Source organism: Dermacentor albipictus, unplaced genomic scaffold (assembly GCF_038994185.2).
Source record: "Dermacentor albipictus isolate Rhodes 1998 colony unplaced genomic scaffold, USDA_Dalb.pri_finalv2 scaffold_49, whole genome shotgun sequence".
Taxonomy (NCBI): domain Eukaryota; kingdom Metazoa; phylum Arthropoda; class Arachnida; order Ixodida; family Ixodidae; genus Dermacentor; species Dermacentor albipictus.
Window position 1 is genome coordinate 143515 of NW_027225603.1, and position 15946 is coordinate 159460.

Genomic DNA, 15946 nt, shown 5'->3' on the forward strand with positions numbered 1-15946 from the left:
TCCTTTATCCAGGCATTTCTTTATTTCATCACTTTGCCGTTTAGAGCACTAGGCAGAAATCACATTGCGTCAGCATGGTGAACGGCCCGCGTAATCATTTGTTTTAAATGGACAGTCGGATTCCCCCGATCTATGCCAGTTGGAGTGCAGCAGACTGCGCAAGAGCCACACTGCTCTAGTCGCACCTCGAGGGAGTCATTGTTACTCTCATCGCATACACACCTTCTTGCATTTCTTCACGTTGACATTAAATAGCACTGGGCAGAAATCACATTGTGTCAGCATCGGCAACAGCCTTCACAATCATTTGTTTTAAGTGCACAGTGAGATTCCCCCGGTGCATGACAGGTAAACCACACCAGACAGTGCAAAGCTGTGCTGCTCCAGTCGCACCTCATGGGAGTCATTGTTAGTCTCTTCGTTTACCCACGCCTTGTTGATTTTATCAAGTTGACATATAGGGGACTGGGCAGAAATCACATTGCGTCAGCATGGTCATAAGTCCCCGCAATGCTTTGTTTTAAATGGACAGTCGGATTCCCCCGGTCTATACCAGTTGAAGCGCAATGGAAAGTGCAAAGCGGCACAGCTGAATGCACACTGCAAGGGAGTCATTCTTACTCATGTCGTTTACCCACACCTTTTTTTCATTTTTTCACTTTGACATTTAGAGCACTGTGCAGAAATCACACTGCGTCAGCACGGTCAACGGCCCCCAAAATGCTTTGTTTTATTTGGGCATTTTATTTTACAGGAGGTATTCAGAGACATGGATTGGGAAGAATTGGGGATAAAAGTTAATCGAGAATAGCTTGGTAACTCGCGATTCGCTGATGACATTGCCTTGCTTAGTACCTCAGGGGACCAATTGCAATGCATGTTCAGTGACCTGGATAGGCAAAGCAGAAGAGTGGGTCTAAAAATTAATCTGCAGGAAACTAAAGTTATGCTTAACAGTCTCCGAAGAAAACCGCAATTTACAATAGGCAGCGAGGCACTGGAAGTCGTAAGGGAATACACCAACTTAGGTCAGGTAGTGACAGCGGATGCGGATCATAAGACAGAAATATTCAGAAGAACAAGAATGGGCTGGGGTGCGTTTGGCAGGCATTCTGAGATGATGAATAGCAGGTTGCCGTTATCCCCTCAAGAGGAAAGTATATAATACCTGTGTCTTACCAGCACTCACCTATGGGGCAGAAACCTTGAGGCTTACGAAAAGGGTTCTGCTCATATTGAGGACGACACAACGAGCTATGGAAAGAAGAATGATAGGTGTAACGTTCAAGGATAAGAAAAGAGCAGATTGGGTGAGGGAACAAACGCGACTTAATGACATCTTAGTTGAAATCAAGAAAAAGAAAGGGGCATGGGCAGGATACGCAATGAGGAGGGAAGATAACCGATGGTCATTGAGGGTTACGGAATGGATTCCAAGGGAAGAGAAGCTTAGCAGAGGGCGGCAGAAAGTTAGGCGGGCGCATGAGATTCAGAAGTTTGCGGGGACGACATGGCCACACTTAGTACATGATCGGGGTTGTTGGAGATGTATGGGAGAGGCCTTTGCCCTGCAGTAGGCGTAACCAGGCCTATGCTGATGATGATTCCGCCGGTCCATGCCAGTTGAGGCGCACAAGACCACGCAATAGCCGCACTGCGATAGCCGCACCACGAGGGAGTCATTGTTACTCCTGCCGTTTATCCGTCCTTTTTTTTTATTTACTTCACTTTGACGTTTAGAGCACTGGGCAGAAATCACATTCCGTCAGCATGGTCGACGGCGCTCACAATCATTTGTTTTAATTGGACAGTCGGATTCCCCCGATCTATGCCAGCTGGAGTGCAGCAGACTGTGCAAATTCTGCGCTGCTCTAATCACACCTCAAGGGTGTCATTGTTACTCTCATCGCTTACACACACCTTTTTTGCATTTCTTCACATTGACATTAAATAGCACTGGGCAGAAATCACATTGTGTCAGCATGGTCAACGGCCTTCGCAATCATTTCTTTTCATGGCAGAGTTAGATTCCCCCGTTGCATGCCAGGTAAACCACACCAGACAGTGCAAAGCCGCGCTACTCTAGTCCCACCTCATGGGAGTCATTGTTAGTCTCTTCGTTTACCCTCGCCTTGTTGCATTTTATCACGTTGACATTTAGGGGACTGGGCAGAGATCACATTGCATCAGCATGGTCAAAAGTCCTTGCAATGCTTTGTTTTAAATGGACAGTCAGATTCTCCCGGTCCATACCAGTTGAAGCGCAACGAAAAGTGCAAAGCGGCACAGCTCAATCCACACTGCAAGGGAGTCATTCTTACTCCTGTCTTTTATCCACGCTTTTTTTTCATTTTTTCACTTCGACATTTAGAGCACTGTGCAGAAATCACACTGCGTCAGCATGCTCAACGGCCCCCAGAATGGTTTGTTTTATTTGGACAGTGGATTCTGTCAGTCCATGCCAGTTCATTCGCACCAGACCGCGCAAGAGCTGCACTGCGCTAGCCGCACCTAAAGGGTGTCATAGTTACTCCTGTCGTTTATCCAGCCCTTTCCTTAATTTATTTATTTCACGTTTAAAGCACTAGGCAGAAATCAAATTGCGTCAGCATGGTCAACGGCCCTCGCAATCATTTGTTTTAAATGGACAGTCGGATTACCCCGATCTATCCCAGTTGAAGCGCAACAGGCAGCGCTAGAGCCGCACTGCTCTAGTCGCAGCTCAAGGGAGTCATTGTTACTCACTTAGCTCCCCCACGCCTTGTTCTATTTCTTCAGGTTGACATTTAGGGCACTGGGCACAAATCACCTTGCATAAAAATGGTCAACCGCCCTCGCAATTATATCTTTTAAAAGCACAGTAAGATTCCCCCTGTGCATTCCAGTTGAACCACACCAGACAGTGCAAAGCAGCACTGTTCTAGCCGCACCTCAAGGGAGTCATTGTTACTAACGTCCTTCACCCACGCTTTGTTCCATTTCCTCACATTGACATTTAGAGCCCTGGGCACAAATCACATTGCGTCAGCATCGTCAAAAGTCCTTGCAATGCTTTGTTTTAAGTGGACAGTCAGTTTCAGCCGCTCCATGCCAGTTGATGCACAACAGATAGCATAAAGCGCCACTCCTGAATCCACACTGCAAGGGAGTCATTCTTACTCCTGTCGTTTAACCACGCCTTTTTTTCATTTCTGCACGTTGACATTTACAGACCTGGGCAGAAATCACATTGCGTCAGCATGGTCAACGGCCCTCAAAATGCATTGTTTTATTTCGAGAGTCGGATTCTCCCGGTCCATGCCAGTTGAAGCGCACCAGGCAGCGCAAGCGCCACACTGCTCTAGCCGCACCTCAAGAGAGCGATTGTTACTCGCTTTGTGTAGCCATGCCTTGTTGCATTTTTTCACGTTGACATTTAGAGCGCTGGGCAGAAGTCACATTACGTCAGCATGATCAAAAGTCTTCGCAAAGCTTTGTTTTAATGGACAGTTGGATTCCACCGGTCCATACCAAATGAAGCACAATGGATAGCACAAAGCGAAACTGCTCAATAAACTCTGCACGGGAGTCATTCTTACTCCTGTCCTTTATACCCACCTTTTTGCATTTCTTCACGTTGACATTTAGATCACTGGCTCCCAGAATGCTTTGTTTCATTTGGACAGTGAATTCCGCCCGTCCATGCCAGTTGAGGCGTACCATACCGCGCAAAAGCTGCACTGCTCCAGCCGCACCTCACAGGAGTCACTCTTACACCTGTCCTTTATCCAGGCATTTCTTTATTTCATCACTTTGCCGTTTAGAGCACTAGGCAGAAATCACATTGCGTCAGCATGGTGAACGGCCCACGCAATTATTTGTTTTAAATGGACAGTCGGATTCCCCCGATCTATGCCAGTTGGAGTGCAGCAGACTGCGCAAGAGCCACACTGCTCTAGTCGCACCTCGAGGGAGTCATTGTTACTCTCATCGCATACACACCTTCTTGCATTTCTTCACGTTGACATTAAATAGCACTGGGCAGAAATCACATAGTGTCAGCATCGGCAACAGCCTTCACAATCGTTTGTTTTAAGTGCACAGTGAGATTCCCGCGGTGCATGCCAGGTAAGCCACACCAGGCAGTGCAGACCTGTGCTGCTCTAGTCGCACCTCATGGGAGTCATTGTTAGTCTCTTCGTTTACCCACGCCTTGTTGCATTTTATCAAGTTGACATATAGGGGACTGGGCAGAAATCACATTGCGTCAGCGTGGTCAAAAGTCCCTGCAATGCTTTGTTTTAAATCGACAGTCGGATTCCCCCGGTCTATACCAGTTCAAGCGCAATGGAAAGTGCAAAGCGGCACAGCTGAATGCACACTGCAAGGGAGTCATTCTTACTCATGTCGTTTATCCACACCTTTTTTTCATTTCTTTACTTTGACATTTAGAGCACTGTGCAGAAATCACACTGCGTCAGCACGGTCAACGGCCCCCAAAATGCTTTGTTTTATTTGGGCATTTTATTTTACAGGAGGTATTCAGAGACATGGATTGGGAAGATTTGGGGATAAAAGTTAATCGAGAATAGCTTAGTAACTCGCGATTCGCTGATGACATTGCCTTCCTTAGTACCTCAGGGGACCAATTGCAATGCATGTTCACTGACCTGGATAGGCAAAGCAGAAGAGTGGGTCTAAAATTAATCTGCAGGAAACTAAAGTAATGCTTAACAGTCTCCGAAGAAAACCGCAATTTACAATAGGCAGCGAGGCACTGGAAGTCGTAAGGGAATACACCAACTTAGGTCAGGTAGTGACAGCGGATGCGGATCATAAGACAGAAATATTCAGAAGAACAAGAATGGGCTGGGGTGCGTTTGGCAGGCATTCTCAGATGATGAATAGCAGGTTGCCGTTATCCCCTCAAGAGGAAAGTATATAATACCCGTGTCTTACCAGCACTCACCTATGGGGCAGAAACCTTGAGGCTTACGAAAAGGGTTCTGCTCATATTGAGGACGACACAACGAGCTATGGAAAGAAGAATGATAGGTGTAACGTTAAAGGATAAGAAAAGAGCAGATTGGGTGAGGGAAGAAACGCGAGTTAATGACATCTTAGTTGAAATCAAGAAAAAGAAATGGGCATGGGCAGGATACGAAATGAGGAGGGAAGATAACCGATGGTCATTAAGGGTTACGGAATGGATTCCAAGGGAAGGGAAGCTTAGCAGAGGGCGGCAGAAAGTTAGGCGGGCGCATGAGATTAAGAAGTTTGCAGGGACGACATGGCCACACATAGCACATGATCGGGGTTGTTGGAGATGTATGGGAGAGGCCTTTGCCCTACAGTAGGCGTAACCAGACTGATGCTGATGATGATTCCGCCGGTCCATGCCAGTTGAGGCACACAAGACCACGCAAGAGCCGCACTGCGATAGCCGCACCACAAGGGAGTCATTGTGACTCCTGTAGTTTATCCATGCCTTTTTTTATTTACTTCAGTTTCACGTGTAGAGCACTGGGCAGAAATCACATTGCGTCAGCATGGTCGACGGCCCTCGCAATCATTTGTTTTAAATGGACAGTCGGATTCCCCCGATCTATGCCAGCTGGAGTGCAGCAGACTGTGCAAAAGCTGCACTGCTCTAGTCGCACCTCAAGGGAGTCATTGTTACTCTCACCGCTTACACACACCTTCTTGCATTTCTTCACGTTGACATTAAATAGCACTGGGCAGAAATCACATAGTGTCAGCATCGGCAACAGCCTTCACAATCATTTGTTTTAAGTGCACAGTGAGATTCCCCCGGTGCATGCCAGGTAAGCCACACCAGACAGTGCAGAGCCGTGCTGCTCTAGTCGCACCTCATGGGAGTCATTGTTAGTCTCTTCGTTTACCCACGCCTTGATGATTTTATCAAGTTGACATATAGGGGACTGGGCAGAGATCACATTGCATCAGCATGGTCAAAAGTCCTCGCAATGCTTTGTTTTAAATGGACAGTCAGATTCTCCCGGTCCATACCAGTTGAAGCGCAACGGAAAGTGCAAAGCGGCACAGCTCAATCCACACTGCAAGGGAGTCATTCTTACTCCTGTCTTTTATCCACGCTTTTTTTTCATTTTTTCACTTCGACATTTAGAGCACTGTGCAGAAATCACACTGCGTCAGCATGCTCAACGGCCCCCAGAATGGTTTGTTTTATTTGGACAGTGGATTCTGTCAGTCCATGCCAGTTCATTCGCACCAGACCGCGCAAGAGCTGCACTGCGCTAGCCGCACCTAAAGGGTGTCATAGTTACTCCTGTCGTTTTTCCAGCCCTTTCCTTAATTTATTTATTTCACGTTTAAAGCACTAGGCAGAAATCAAATTGCGTCAGCATGGTCAACGGCCCTCGCAATCATTTGTTTTAAATGGACAGTCGGATTACCCCGATCTATCCCAGTTGAAGCGCACCAGGCAGCGCTAGAGCCGCACTGCTCTAGCCGCAGCTCAAGGGAGTCATTGTTACTCACTTAGCTCCCCCACGCCTTGTTCTATTTCTTCAGGTTGACATTTAGGGCACTGGGCACAAATCACCTTGCATAAAAATGGTCAACCACCCTCGCAATTATATCTTTTAAAAGCACAGTAAGATTCCCCCTGTGCATTCCAGTTGAACCACACCAGACAGTGCAAAGCAGCACTGTTCTAGCCGCTCCTCAGGGGAGTCATTGTTACTAACGTCCTTCACCCACGCTTTGTTCCATTTCCTCACATTGACATTTACAGCCCTGGGCACAAATCACATTGCGTCAGCATCGTCAAAAGTCCTTGCAATGCTTTGTTTTAAGTGGACAGTCAGTTTCAGCCGGTCCATGCCAGTTGAAGCACAACAGATAGCATAAAGCGCCACTCCTGAATCCACACTGCAAGGGAGTCATTCTTACTCCTGTCGTTTAACCACGCCTTTTTTTCATTTCTTCACGTTGACATTTACAGACCTGGGCAGAAATCACATTGCGTCAGCATGGTCAACGGCCCTCAAAATGCATTGTTTTATTTGGAGAGTCGGATTCTCCCGGTCCATGCCAGTTGAAGCGCACCAAGCAGCGCAAGCGCCACACTGCTCTAGCCGCCCCTCAAGAGAGCCATTGTTACTCGCTTTGTGTAGCCATGCCTTGTTGCATTTCTTCACGTTGACATTTAGAGCGCTGGGCAGAAGTCACATTACGTCAGCATGATCAAAAGTCTTCGCAAAGCTTTGTTTTAATGGACAGTTGGATTCCACCGGTCCATACCAAATGAAGCACAATGGATAGCACAAAGCGAAACTGCTCAATAAACTCTGCACGGGAGTCATTCTTACTCCTGTCCTTTATACCCACCTTTTTGCATTTCTTCACGTTGACCTTTAGAGCACTGGCCCCCAGAATGCTTTGTTTCATTTGGACAGTGAATTCCGCCGGTCCATGCCAGTTGAGGCGTACCATACCGTGCAAGAGCTGCACTGCTCCAGCCGCACCTCACAGGAGTCACTCTTACACCTGTCCTTTATCCAGGCATTTCTTTATTTCATCACTTTGCCGTTTAGAGCACTAGGCAGAAATCACATTGCGTCAGCATGGTGAACGGCCCTCGAATCATTTGTTTTAAATGGACAGTCGGATTCCCCCGATCTATGCCAGTTGGAGTGCAGCAGACTGCGCAAGAGCCGCACTGCTCTAGTCGCACCACGAGGGAGTCATTGTTACTCTCTTCGCTTACGCACACCTTCTTGCATTTCTTCACGTTGACATTAAATAGCACTGGGCAGAAATCACATAGTGTCAGCATCGGCAACAGCCTTCACAATCATTTGTTTTAAGTGCACAGTGAGATTCCCGCGGTGCATGCCAGGTAAACCACACCAGACAGTGCAGAACCGTGCTGCTCTAGTCGCACCTCATGGGAGTCATTGTTAGTCTCTTCGTTTACCCACGCCTTGTTGCATTTTATCAAGTTGACATATAGGGGACTGGGCAGAAATCACACTGCGTCAGCACGGTCAACGAGCCCCAAAATGCTTTGTTTTTTTTGGGCATTTTATTTTACAGGAGGTATTCAGAGACATGGATTGGGAAGAATTGGGGATAAAAGTCAATCGAGAATAGCTTAGTAACTCGCGATTCGCTGATGACATTGCCTTCCTCAGTACCTCAGGGGACCAATTGCAATGCATGTTCACTGACCTGGATAGGCAAAGCAGAAGAGTGGGTCTAAAAATTAATCAGCAGGAAACTAAAGTAATGCTTAACAGTCTCGGAAGAAAACAGCAATTTACAATTGGCAGCGAGGCACTAGAAGTCGTAAGGGAATACATCAACTTAGGGCAGGTAGTGACAGCGGATGCGGATCATGAGACAGAAATATTCAGAAGAACAAGAATGGGCTGGGGTGTGTTTGGCAGGCATTCTCAGATGATGATTAGCAGGTTGCGATTATCCCCTCAAGAGGAAAGTATATAATACCTGTGTCTTACCAGTACTCAACTATGGGGCAGAAACCTGGAGGCTTACGAAAATGGTTCTGCTCAAATTGAGGACGACGCAACGAGCTATGGAAAGAAGAATGATAGGTGTAATGTTAAAGGATAAGAAAAGAGCAGATTGGGTGAGGGAACAAACGCGAGTTAATGATGTCTTAGTTGAAATCAAGAAAAAGAAATGGGCATGGGCAGGACACGAAATGAGGAGGGAAGATAACCAATGGTCATTAAGGGTTACGGAATGGATTCCAAGGGAAGGGGAGCTTAGCAGAGGGCGGCAGAAAGTTAGGCGGGCGCATGAGATTAAGAAGTTTGCAGGGACGACATGGCCACACTTAGTACATGATCGGGGTTGTTGGAGATGTATGGGAGAGGCCTTTGCCCTGCAGTAGGCGTAACCAGGCTGATGCTGATTCCGCCGGTCCATGCCAGTTGAGGCACACAAGACCACGCAAGAGCCGCACTGCGATAGCCTCTCCACAAGGGAGTCATGGTTACTCCTGTCGTTTATCCGTCCTTTTTTTTAATTACTTCACTTTGACGTTTAGAGCACTGGGCAGAAATCACATTGCGTAAGCATGGTGAACGGCCCTCGCAATCATTTGTTATAAATTGACAGTCGGATTCCCCCGATCTATGCCAGTTGGAGTGCAGCAGACTGCGCAAGAGCCGCACTGCTCTAGGCGCACCTCAAGGGAGTCATTGTTTCTCTCACCGCTTACACACACCTTCTTGCATTTCTTCACGTTGACATTAAATAGCAGTGGGCAGAAATCACATTGTGTCAGCATCGGCAACAGCCTTCACAATTATTTGTTTTAATTGCACAGTGAGATTCCCCCGGTGCATGCCAGGTAAACCACACCAGACAGTGCAAAGCCGTGCTGCTCTAGTCGCACCTCATGGGAGTCATAGTTAGTCTCTTCGTTTACCCACGCCTTGTCGCATTTTATCAAGTTGACATATAGGGGACTGGGCAGAAATCACATTGCGTCAGCATGGTCAAAAGTCCCCGCAATGCTTTGTTTTAAATGGACAGCAGGATTCCCCCGGTCTATACCAGTTGAAGCACAACGGAAAGTGCAAAGCGGCACAGCTGAATGCACACTGCTAGGGAGTCATTACTCATGTCGTTTATCCACGCTTTTTTTCATTTTGTCACGTTGACATTTAGAGCACTGTGCAGAAATCACACTGCGTCAGCATGGTCAACGGCCCCCAAAATGCTTTGTTTTATTTGGGCATTTTATTTTACAGGAGGTATTCAGAGACATGGATTGGGAAGAATTGGGGATAACAGTTAATCGAGAATAGCTTGGTAACTCGCGATTCGCTGATGACATTGCCTTGCTTAGTACCTCAGGGGACCAATTGCAATGCATGTTCAGTGACCTGGATAGGCAAAGCAGAAGAGTGGGTCTAAAAATTAATCTGCAGGAAACTAAAGTAATGCTTAACAGTCTCCGAAGAAAACCGCAATTTACAATAGGCAGCGAGGCACTGGAAGTCGTAAGGGAATACACCAACTTAGGTCAGGTAGTGACAACGGATGCGGATCATAAGACAGAAATATTCAGAAGAACAAGAATGGGCTGGGGTGCGTTTGGCAGGCATTCTCAGATGATGAATAGCAGGTTGCCGTTATCCCCTCAAGAGGAAAGTATATAATACCTGTGTCTTACCAGCACTCACCTATGGGGCAGAAACCTTGAGGCTTACGAAAAGGGTTCTGCTCATATTGAGGACGACACAACGAGCTATGGAAAGAAGAATGATAGGTGTAACGTTCAAGGATAAGAAAAGAGCAGATTGGGTGAGGGAACAAACGCGACTTAATGACATCTTAGTTGAAATCAAGAAAAAGAAAGGGGCATGGGCAGGATACGCAATGAGGAGGGAAGATAACCGATGGTCATTGAGGGTTACGGAATGGATTCCAAGGGAAGAGAAGCTTAGCAGAGGGCGGCAGAAAGTTAGGCGGGCGCATGAGATTCAGAAGTTTGCGGGGACGACATGGCCACACTTAGTACATGATCGGGGTTGTTGGAGATGTATGGGAGAGGCCTTTGCCCTGCAGTAGGCGTAACCAGGCCTATGCTGATGATGATTCCGCCGGTCCATGCCAGTTGAGGCGCACAAGACCACGCAATAGCCGCACTGCGATAGCCGCACCACGAGGGAGTCATTGTTACTCTTGTCGTTTATCCGTCCTTTTTTTATTTACTTCACTTTGACGTTTAGAGCACTGGGCAGAAATCACATTCCGTCAGCATGGTCGACGGCGCTCACAATCATTTGTTTTAATTGGACAGTCGGATTCCCCCGATCTATGCCAGCTGGAGTGCAGCAGACTGTGCAAATGCTGCGCTGCTCTAATCACACCTCTAGGGTGTCATTGTTACTCTCATCGCTTACACACACCTTTTTTGCATTTCTTCACATTGACATTAAATAGCACTGGGCAGAAATCACATTGTGTCAGCATGGTCAACGGCCTTCGCAATCATTTCTTTTCATGGCAGAGTTAGATTCCCCCGTTGCATGCCAGGTAAACCACACCAGACAGTGCAAAGCCGCGCTACTCTAGTCCCACCTCATGGGAGTCATTGTTAGTCTCTTCGTTTACCCTCGCCTTGTTGCTTTTTATCACGTTGACATTTAGGGGACTGGGCAGAGATCACATTGCATCAGCATGGTCAAAAGTCCTCGCAATGCTTTGTTTTAAATGGACAGTCAGATTCTCCCGGTCCATACCAGTTGAAGCGCAACGCAAAGTGCAAAGCGGCACAGCTCAATCCACATGGCAAGGGAGTCATTCTTACTCCTGTCTTTTATCCACGCTTTTTTTCATTTTTTCACTTCCACATTTAGAGCACTGTGCAGAAATCACACTGCGTCAGCATGCTCAACGGCCCCCAGAATGGTTTGTTTTATTTGGACAGTGGATTCTGTCAGTCCATGCCAGTTCATTCGCACCAGACCGCGCAAGAGCTGCACTGCGCTAGCCGCACCTAAAGGGTGTCATAGTTACTCCTGTCGTTTTTCCAGCCCTTTCCTTAATTTATTTATTTCACGTTTAAAGCACTAGGCAGAAATCAAATTGCGTCAGCATGGTCAACGGCCCTCGCAATCATTTGTTTTAAATGGACAGTCGGATTACCCCGATCTATCCCAGTTGAAGCGCACCAGGCAGCGCTAGAGCCGCACTGCTCTAGCCGCAGCTCAAGGGAGTCATTGTTACTCACTTAGCTCCCCCACGCCTTGTTCTATTTCTTCAGGTTGACATTTAGGGCACTGGGCACAAATCACCTTGCATAAAAATGGTCAACCACCCTCGCAATTATATCTTTTAAAAGCACAGTAAGATTCCCCCTGTGCATTCCAGTTGAACCACACCAGACAGTGCAAAGCAGCACTGTTCTAGCCGCTCCTCAGGGGAGTCATTGTTACTAACGTCCTTCACCCACGCTTTGTTCCATTTCCTCACATTGACATTTACAGCCCTGGGCACAAATCACATTGCGTCAGCATCGTCAAAAGTCCTTGCAATGCTTTGTTTTAAGTGGACAGTCAGTTTCAGCCGGTCCATGCCAGTTGAAGCACAACAGATAGCATAAAGCGCCACTCCTGAATCCACACTGCAAGGGAGTCATTCTTACTCCTGTCGTTTAACCACGCCTTTTTTTCATTTCTTCACGTTGACATTTACAGACCTGGGCAGAAATCACATTGCGTCAGCATGGTCAACGGCCCTCAAAATGCATTGTTTTATTTGGAGAGTCGGATTCTCCCGGTCCATGCCAGTTGAAGCGCACCAAGCAGCGCAAGCGCCACACTGCTCTAGCCGCCCCTCAAGAGAGCCATTGTTACTCGCTTTGTGTAGCCATGCCTTGTTGCATTTCTTCACGTTGACATTTAGAGCGCTGGGCAGAAGTCACATTACGTCAGCATGATCAAAAGTCTTCGCAAAGCTTTGTTTTAATGGACAGTTGGATTCCACCGGTCCATACCAAATGAAGCACAATGGATAGCACAAAGCGAAACTGCTCAATAAACTCTGCACGGGAGTCATTCTTACTCCTGTCCTTTATACCCACCTTTTTGCATTTCTTCACGTTGACATTTAGATCACTGGCTCCCAGAATGCTTTGTTTCATTTGGACAGTGAATTCCGCCCGTCCATGCCAGTTGAGGCGTACCATACCGCGCAAAAGCTGCACTGCTCCAGCCGCACCTCACAGGAGTCACTCTTACACCTGTCCTTTATCCAGGCATTTCTTTATTTCATCACTTTGCCGTTTAGAGCACTAGGCAGAAATCACATTGCGTCAGCATGGTGAACGGCCCACGCAATTATTTGTTTTAAATGGACAGTCGGATTCCCCCGATCTATGCCAGTTGGAGTGCAGCAGACTGCGCAAGAGCCACACTGCTCTAGTCGCACCTCGAGGGAGTCATTGTTACTCTCATCGCATACACACCTTCTTGCATTTCTTCACGTTGACATTAAATAGCACTGGGCAGAAATCACATAGTGTCAGCATCGGCAACAGCCTTCACAATCGTTTGTTTTAAGTGCACAGTGAGATTCCCGCGGTGCATGCCAGGTAAGCCACACCAGGCAGTGCAGACCTGTGCTGCTCTAGTCGCACCTCATGGGAGTCATTGTTAGTCTCTTCGTTTACCCACGCCTTGTTGCATTTTATCAAGTTGACATATAGGGGACTGGGCAGAAATCACATTGCGTCAGCGTGGTCAAAAGTCCCTGCAATGCTTTGTTTTAAATCGACAGTCGGATTCCCCCGGTCTATACCAGTTCAAGCGCAATGGAAAGTGCAAAGCGGCACAGCTGAATGCACACTGCAAGGGAGTCATTCTTACTCATGTCGTTTATCCACACCTTTTTTTCATTTCTTTACTTTGACATTTAGAGCACTGTGCAGAAATCACACTGCGTCAGCACGGTCAACGGCCCCCAAAATGCTTTGTTTTATTTGGGCATTTTATTTTACAGGAGGTATTCAGAGACATGGATTGGGAAGATTTGGGGATAAAAGTTAATCGAGAATAGCTTAGTAACTCGCGATTCGCTGATGACATTGCCTTCCTTAGTACCTCAGGGGACCAATTGCAATGCATGTTCACTGACCTGGATAGGCAAAGCAGAAGAGTGGGTCTAAAATTAATCTGCAGGAAACTAAAGTAATGCTTAACAGTCTCCGAAGAAAACCGCAATTTACAATAGGCAGCGAGGCACTGGAAGTCGTAAGGGAATACACCAACTTAGGTCAGGTAGTGACAGCGGATGCGGATCATAAGACAGAAATATTCAGAAGAACAAGAATGGGCTGGGGTGCGTTTGGCAGGCATTCTCAGATGATGAATAGCAGGTTGCCGTTATCCCCTCAAGAGGAAAGTATATAATACCCGTGTCTTACCAGCACTCACCTATGGGGCAGAAACCTTGAGGCTTACGAAAAGGGTTCTGCTCATATTGAGGACGACACAACGAGCTATGGAAAGAAGAATGATAGGTGTAACGTTAAAGGATAAGAAAAGAGCAGATTGGGTGAGGGAACAAACGCGAGTTAATGACATCTTAGTTGAAATCAAGAAAAAGAAATGGGCATGGGCAGGATACGAAATGAGGAGGGAAGATAACCGATGGTCATTAAGGGTTACGGAATGGATTCCAAGGGAAGGGAAGCTTAGCAGAGGGCGGCAGAAAGTTAGGCGGGCGCATGAGATTAAGAAGTTTGCAGGGACGACATGGCCACACATAGCACATGATCGGGGTTGTTGGAGATGTATGGGAGAGGCCTTTGCCCTACAGTAGGCGTAACCAGACTGATGCTGATGATGATTCCGCCGGTCCATGCCAGTTGAGGCACACAAGACCACGCAAGAGCCGCACTGCGATAGCCGCACCACAAGGGAGTCATTGTGACTCCTGTAGTTTATCCATGCCTTTTTTTATTTACTTCAGTTTCACGTGTAGAGCACTGGGCAGAAATCACATTGCGTCAGCATGGTCGACGGCCCTCGCAATCATTTGTTTTAAATGGACAGTCGGATTCCCCCGATTTATGCCAGCTGGAGTGCAGCAGACTGTGCAAAAGCTGCACTGCTCTAGTCGCACCTCAAGGGAGTCATTGTTACTCTCACCGCTTACACACACCTTCTTGCATTTCTTCACGTTGACATTAAATAGCACTGGGCAGAAATCACATAGTGTCAGCATCGGCAACAGCCTTCACAATCATTTGTTTTAAGTGCACAGTGAGATTCCCCCGGTGCATGCCAGGTAAGCCACACCAGACAGTGCAGAGCCGTGCTGCTCTAGTCGCACCTCATGGGAGTCATTGTTAGTCTCTTCGTTTACCCACGCCTTGATGATTTTATCAAGTTGACATATAGGGGACTGGGCAGAGATCACATTGCATCAGCATGGTCAAAAGTCCTCGCAATGCTTTGTTTTAAATGGACAGTCAGATTCTCCCGGTCCATACCAGTTGAAGCGCAACGGAAAGTGCAAAGCGGCACAGCTCAATCCACACTGCAAGGGAGTCATTCTTACTCCTGTCTTTTATCCACGCTTTTTTTTCATTTTTTCACTTCGACATTTAGAGCACTGTGCAGAAATCACACTGCGTCAGCATGCTCAACGGCCCCCAGAATGGTTTGTTTTATTTGGACAGTGGATTCTGTCAGTCCATGCCAGTTCATTCGCACCAGACCGCGCAAGAGCTGCACTGCGCTAGCCGCACCTAAAGGGTGTCATAGTTACTCCTGTCGTTTTTCCAGCCCTTTCCTTAATTTATTTATTTCACGTTTAAAGCACTAGGCAGAAATCAAATTGCGTCAGCATGGTCAACGGCCCTCGCAATCATTTGTTTTAAATGGACAGTCGGATTACCCCGATCTATCCCAGTTGAAGCGCACCAGGCAGCGCTAGAGCCGCACTGCTCTAGCCGCAGCTCAAGGGAGTCATTGTTACTCACTTAGCTCCCCCACGCCTTGTTCTATTTCTTCAGGTTGACATTTAGGGCACTGGGCACAAATCACCTTGCATAAAAATGGTCAACCACCCTCGCAATTATATCTTTTAAAAGCACAGTAAGATTCCCCCTGTGCATTCCAGTTGAACCACACCAGACAGTGCAAAGCAGCACTGTTCTAGCCGCTCCTCAGGGGAGTCATTGTTACTAACGTCCTTCACCCACGCTTTGTTCCATTTCCTCACATTGACATTTACAGCCCTGGGCACAAATCACATTGCGTCAGCATCGTCAAAAGTCCTTGCAATGCTTTGTTTTAAGTGGACAGTCAGTTTCAGCCGGTCCATGCCAGTTGAAGCACAACAGATAGCATAAAGCGCCACTCCTGAATCCACACTGCAAGGGAGTCATTCTTACTCCTGTCGTTTAACCACGCCTTTTTTTCATTTCTTCACG